Raw genomic sequence first — 7,932 nt, forward strand, 5'->3', positions numbered from 1 at the left:
CTTTCCTAGATGTATTAATACATAGAGAGTATTCTCAATGTAATTTCAGTATCTATATGAAACCCACAAATAATTCAACATATGTACATTTATGTTCTGACCACCATCTTAATATTAAAATTTCAATTTTTCCTTCCATGTTCTTACGTGCTTTGCGGATTGCGAGTCCACAATACCTTGACCAAGAAATCGAATACAAAAAAAATTTACAAGTAGACAGGAGGCAAAAATTAACAGATACTCATAATGAACAGGTGGTAAAAATAGACAGGTAGTAAAAATGAACAGGTGGTAAAAATAGACAGGGGATAAAAATTAAGAGATAGTCAAAAAGAGGACGTGGTAAAAATAGACAAGGGGTAAAAATTAACAGGTTGCAAAAAGAAGTCACGTAAAGCCGTTGGTCCCGTTGCTGAATAACCACTGGTTCCATGCAACATAAAAACACCATACAAACAAACAAACAAACAAAAGCAAAAATGAACAAGGGGTAAAAATGAATAGGTGGTAAAACTGAACAAGGGATAAAAATGAGCAGGTGGTAAAAATGAACAAGGGGTAATAATGAACAGGTGGTAAAATAGACAGGGGGTTAAAATGAACAGGTGGTGAAAAGGAACAAGAGGTAAAAATGAACAGGTGGTACAAATGAACAAGATGTAATAATGAGCAGTGGGTAAAAAACAGCAGGTAATAAAAATTGACAGGTGGTAAATTTGAACAGGTGGTAAAAATGAAAAGATTAAAATGAACTGTTGGTAAAAATGGACAAAGGATAAAAATGAACAAAGGATAAAAATGAACAAAGGATAAAAATGAACAAAGGATAAAAATGAACAAAGGATAAAAATGAACAAAGGATAAAAATGAACAAAAAATTAACAAAGGATAAAAACGAACAAGGGGTAAAAATGAACAAGGGGTAAAAATGAACAAGGGGTAAAAAATGAACAAAGGGTAAACATTTTTACCACTACCCAAGTTTCTCCTGTTCATTTTTACCCCGTTCTTTTACCACCTGTTCATTTTATCCCCTGTTCAGTTTACCCCGTCAACTTTACACCCTATCATTCTTACACCCTGCTCATATTTACCCCTATTCACTTTTACCCGCTGTTCGTTTTCACTCCCAGCTCATTTTTATCCATGTTCATTTCTACCCCTGTTCATTATTATCATCTGTCCATTTTTACCACTGTTCATTGTTACCCCTAGTTCAATTTTACCCCCGTTCATTCTTAACCCTCTTCCTTTTTACAAGTTCATTTTTACCCTTTTCATTTTTATTCTCTTCATTTATACCACCTGTCCATTTTTTTCCCCTTTTTCTACTTTTCCCTCTTCATTTTTACCCGTCATTCATTTTCACCTTTTGTTTTTATCCCCTTCATTTTAGCCCCTGTTCATCATTTCATTTTTATCCTCTTAATTTTTACGCCCTGTTCATTTTTACCCCTTTTCATTTATGTTACAAGTCCATTTTTCCCTGTTCATTTTAACCACCTTTTCGTTTTCATTCCTGTCCATTTTAACCTCCTTTTCAATTTATGTTACTAGGGTCCATTTTTTCCTTGTCCATTTTAACCACCTTTTCGTTTTTATTCCTGTCCATTTTAACCTCCTGTTCGTTTTTACCCTTTGTTCATTTTGCCCTTGAACATTTTTACCCCTGCCCATTTTTTACCTGCTGTTCATTTTTACCCCTGTCCATTTTTATTTTGTGCATTTTACCCCCTGTTCATTCTTACCCCTTATTCATTTTTACCCCCCATTCAGTTTAGACCTACTGTTCATCTATTACCCTGTTCATTTTACCACCTTTTCGTTTTCATTCCTTTGTTTTGATTTTTAACCTGCTGTTCGTTTTTACCCTTTGTTCATTTTGCCCTTGAACATTTTTACCCCTGCCCATTTTTTTTACCCTGCTTTTTTTTTGTTTAATTTTCCCTCCATTTTTATTTTGTGCATTTTACCCCCTGTTCATTCTTACCCCCTATTCATTTTTAACCCCCATTCAGTTTTGCCCTCTGTTCATTTTTACCCTTTGTTCATTTTTAGCTCCTGTCCATTTTTATTACCACCTGTCGATTCATACCAGCCTATTTTTATCCCTTGTTTATTTTTACCCACTGCCAATTTTTGACCCCCTGTTCATTTTTGCCCTGAAGGGATAAACTAGGCAACAAGGGTTAGGGTCAAGAGAAAGCGGTGATTTTTAGTGTTTTATTACAAAATTAAACCTTTAATACATTTTTAACAATAATTGTGACCATGTAAGACATAACAAACCCAAAACAAACAACGGATTGTAAACCCTAAAAGTATACAAAACGTCACTGATTGGAGCGCCACGTGCTCCACTAAAGCAAGAAATTTTGCTAATTCCACAAATTTGACTTTTACTCAGAAATTATCACAATATTTATTGTGCACATAACTTTAATGTGTTCTCAAGCTCATACGATGCAATGAAGTGTGCAAAACATAACATTATCTATAATCACAAAACAGATGAACAGAGATAAATAATTCCTAACCCTTCATGGTCACAAAATGCATTACAACGTGGCAATAACCTGACGGTGGTGTTTGAGGAGAACTGCGTTCACCTACCTGTCATGAGTGGGTTGCTCTGGGGGAACAGGCACAGCGAAGCCAAATTACTCAAAACGTCACCTCGGTGACTAAATTATTAGAACTACGTAGTTTGCTATGCGCAATTTATTATCTTGGCACATACTATTTAATGATTACACAGACATTTAAAACTCGAATCTATTTACTTTTTTGCAATAGTCACCTACACATATTGCAACAGTGGCATGAAGAAATTGTAGGCTTTCGCCTGACAGGCCTATTTTGCTAAACACATACATGGATAAAATTCTCAAATCTTCTTATGGACAAGAATATTTTGAATGCCTAAATAATTCTCTTCCTATCTAGTTAGTCAAGTTATTCCTAAAGAGCATGATAACATACAGTAAACATAATGACAATTTAGTTCGGCCCGGCTGTCTTTCTTCTTCGTACTTTAACCTGAACGTTGTCAAAGGTTTGTCGGGAAAAGTGAATCTGTCCTTTTTGCGACATTCATCATCATCTATAATCAACAATCATCACCAGCAAGTACACGTATGATTTTAATATTATTATCATTATATTTTATGTCACATATTACTCAGTAAATATGAATATACAGAATATTGCTGTACGAAAAAAAATTCACATCAGCAAATAGTGGGGAAGCCGCGAATAATTTTTTTATACATTCCACAGAAATCCCAAGAATGAGCGAGTCCTCCAACGAATAATTTTTAGACATGTTCCACAGAAAAAATCCGCGAATGGGTGAGCTAGCGAATCTCGAGAACACGAAAACGGGGGTTCACTGCATTAGCATTTCTGCACAACCAAAGCTGAGAAATGATGTAACCTACCCAGTATCACGAAATGCGTTCTTTACTTGCTTACAATGCAAACAACAATGCATTCATTCTAAATCTAGTGAAATATAGTAATTTGATAACTTTTTATAAATTGTGCAAATATGACAATCATTTCTAAGAAAAATGCTTCGTTAACCCATTATCATCAACCATGTCTACTAAAGGGGGTGGGGGTGGCACCCAGTGACGAGCCATACCTCTAAGGTCTGGTTAAATAAGGTAGGGGGCTGATATTAAAAGTGCGGCTAGATTCAGAAGTTTAGTACATAGAAATTCTTCAAAAGTTCTGAACAATACTCAGAAGGGTGTAGTACTATACACTGCAGTACAAGTGAGAACATTTGAGAAATGTACCGAGATAATTTGATTCATTTAGGTATTGTCTTTCTTTCGTTATTACATTCATCTCAGAGGAGCTATCTATTAAGCACAGCACCCACCAGAGCATTTCTGTAGAATTCTGAGTTTACATTGCTGTGTGTGTCTATGTTTTTCACTTATTTCGCCAGCATCTCATAAAAACTATCAATAAAACCAGCTGTGAATTGCATGATAAGTTTATACACAATATCCACTTCCTTACTATACAAAACTAGGCTAAGACTATGGATACCATACTTTCATATACCAGTGGAGCTCTTGTGCTTTACAAAATTCAGAATATTTTTTTATAGGTACCCGGATTATTACTATCGCAGACGACAGAGCAAACTACGTCGTACTGTAGGGAGTATTAGGTCGTCTGACTTTGTTACATTAACCTCAAACTCCAGAGTTATCATAACTACCGGTAGGGTTAGTTACTTGGAAACTATATTAAGTCTAAACAATAAAATGAACAGATATTTTCATACATGGAATGTGTTACAGAATAGGTATTTAGTAAGAAATGCCCCTCTCCGTTGTATTGCATCCATTTGGCTGTGGTGCCATTGGTAATACTAGGTAGGCCTAATCCTTAGCCCACTAAATTCAGTTAACAAGAATATGATAAACCTTTACCCTTTACCTTTGCTATTTTTGGAATTTATCTTCATCAACAACCTGCTGACAAACACGTTTCCAACGATTTTTTTTTAATCGCTAATTATTTTGTAACTCAAATAACTACGGAGGAAAAAGAACGCTTAGTCAGTGATGAGTAACCGCACGTTTGTTTGTTTGTATGGTGTTTTTACGTTGCATGGAACCAGTGGTTATTCAGCAACGGGACCAAAGGCTTTACGTGACTTCCGAACCACGTCGAGAAAGAACTTCTATCACCAGAAATACAAATCTCTGACTCCTCAATGGAATGCCTGAGAATCGAACTCGCGGCCACCGAAGGTGTCTGGCCAAGACCTATACCGATCACTCACTGAGGGAGTGAGTAACCGCACGGCACAAATCAATTCACACTGTTTTGCCAAAATAAACATTAGGTACCTGAGGGCTGAGGCCGAGATCAACTTTGTCGCCTTCTGTAATAGTAGTAGACGGATTTTATTTCCTTGAAAAGGCACCCTGGCCCGTTCTATTTCTCATTGGTGCCTGCTTTCGATTTTATTGTCTCTGTGGTTTCAGAAATTTTCTTTAATTCCTTCCTATTTTCAATTTATTCTTTCGACATATCTGCAAATAGTCATCTCTTTAATTTGATAAGTGATGGGATTAAAAAATTAAATGCATTCCCTGTTGTAATTGGTTTATTTTCTACGATAAACATCTTTGTCATTTGTGAATTTCAGCGTTCCTTCTATCGCTTCCTTTTCCCAGCAAATTGTTTAGCATCATTTTCTCATTAAATACCAATTAGATATTTAATTTCTAATTTTAATGCAATTCTGGCTCTGTTGATTCCTGGCGTCACAGGAAATTGAACTTGCTCAATTTTAATGCTGTGGCATTTTCACAAAACACTAATCTTTTATATTCTTTATTATACGCTGTTAACCAGGGACGTCATGGGAGGGGAATGGCCCCCTTAACCCGCCCCCAGCCCCAAGAAGTAACAGCATGTTTTCTTTTTAAATGTGCAATCATAAATATATGAAATCTCGGAAATATTACGGTTCTTGATCCTTGTCAGTCTACTAGTCAAAAACAGTAGCGGAAGTATAGTTTTTGCCGAAATACCTTGCTCATGTAGCTTCAAAAAACACATAAAATAGCTCAAAATAAAAAAACCCAGCATTAAAGATTCGCTTCACTCACCAAACCGTCTTTGGGGGCTAGGGGGGGCCCCCCTACCCCCCCAAATACCCCGCCCCACAACAAAATCTGAGATGACGCCTCTGGTGTTAATTTTCAGTAACGAACATTTTTAATTGGCACTGTTTCCAATTTCAGAAGAATATTTGTCTAATACAATACGCACATCTCTAGGCAGGTACAGATAGTGCATGAATTGTATGTACGTAGTCTATAGTTGGCATTTTCAACAGACTATCGGGTACTGCTTCAACTTTATTTCTCATCTTCAGTAATCGAATTTGCAATCATTCATTATTTTGAAATCTATACAAATGCACTAATCTTTGCCCAATTTCAAACATTATGGACGAACATACGTACTTTTCAGAAATAAAAAAAAAATTCATTCAGTAACAAAATGTATTCACAATATCGGGAAACATTACTTCTGTATAAAATTAAGGTGTAGCCACATTTTATCAATTCATAATTTTTTAAAGATTTTATTTTTTTAAAATTTATAATTTTTTAAATAATAGGTGTTCAATGCACATGCAACCTCCTTCGCGATTGTCCAAACTCAGGCCTGTACCGAGGGGAGGGGGTCGAACGACCACCCCACCCCGAAAAATTTCTGGCAGTCCATATTTCTGTGACTATCCTTCTCATTGAACCATACTTACAGAGTAATATATAATTATTGTTTTTTGTTAAGTCAAAGTATATAACATAACAACAAATAAAGTAATATGCATGTTAATTTTAACATAAATGAATCCATCAGTAAAACTGAAGAAATATTTTAGAATTTCAGTGCAAACTTTCAAAAATATAAGTAAAATTCTGTTAACCAAAGTTAGTACTTTGAGTAACGGGTAGTAGGGCATTAACCGCATACCCAATTTTTCTTCTTAATATAGCTAAAATAACATTTTCAAGTTTTTCATCTTGTATATACTTAAGCAATGACATTTATAGAAGAAAAGATCTAGTTTTGGGAAAAACGAACCGCCCCCAACAAAAAAAAAAAAAAAAAAAAAAAAAACCAAAAAAACTCTTGAGTACGAGCCTGAAACCAGTCGTTTCTTTGTTTCTGCATTTTATAAAATTTCTACTGTTGTTAAACCATCTTTAGTTATGTTTCGGTTTGTTACACAATTCAGTGGAACAGCAATATAAATCTTTGATGCTTGTTAAGTAATTAACCTCCAGGCAGGAAGTGAGGACGATACAGCGCACTCTATGAATAATCTTTAACATGGGGATGCCATAAACGTCCAAGTCATGAGTGAAGATGATAAAGTACACTACATAAAACAGCAGCCACACCCTAAAGCTTGTATCTTAAACACCACATAGTATTTGAATGAAATATGCTGTATAACGAACTGGACGAAACAGCAGAAATACAAAGAAAACAGCATCCATAAGAAGCAGGAAGCAGTGGCTAGTGAAGAAGCCAAAACAAACACACCGGTACAGCAACCCAAGGAATTCTACTGCCCTTCAGCAGATATGTTCCTTTCAACGGTTTAAGGATACTCTTCAACATTCAGAGGATCACTGACCCAGAGAGAACTTAGGATGGTCTCGAAAATAACTGTTTACCCCCACATACCCATGGAAAGAAAGATACAATCAGATTAGCATTATCTTAGTCACTATAAAACATTTAGAACAAGCAAACAGCATTCAAATGTCAATAAATGGTAATAATACAACTGGATGACATTAATTTTTTTAAAGAACAAAAATACTTCAGGGTGTGATACTGTAAAGGAAGAAATTTAAAATAACGACAGAAAATGGGGGCTCTGGGAACTGTGCTTTGTATGAATGACCTACAGACAACTGCAGAATCTGAGAAGGATATGACAGGACTGTTTAAAATAAAGAGGAATGAATGATGTAGAGAGGACTGAAATCAACATAAGAAAAACAAAGTTTTGGCTACAGGAAATAAAGCAAAGGAAACTGTATAGTAATCAGGAAAATGGCTGAGTGACTGTTGTGGGAAAGGCGTTGGGGTGAAGCTCTTTGCTGTGTACTAAATAAAACAGATGTTGCCACAAGTACTCAGAAATACAAAATATACAGGAAATAAATGGAGAATAGTAGTAAACTGACAAAACTGGTGTAAGAGATGGACAGGTCTTAGGTGTTTTTTTTTTCACCCACTTGTCTGTGAAGCAGTAACTCAGAGAGCAGTAACAGAGTAACTGCAGCATGGAGGAAATGGAAAACGATAATCAGATTACAGATGAAAAAAATTGGCCAGCTAGTAGAAAAAGCAGACTTGCAATAGTTGCAT

This window comes from Macrobrachium nipponense, chromosome 7 (genome assembly GCF_015104395.2).
Source record: "Macrobrachium nipponense isolate FS-2020 chromosome 7, ASM1510439v2, whole genome shotgun sequence".
NCBI lineage: Eukaryota > Metazoa > Arthropoda > Malacostraca > Decapoda > Palaemonidae > Macrobrachium > Macrobrachium nipponense.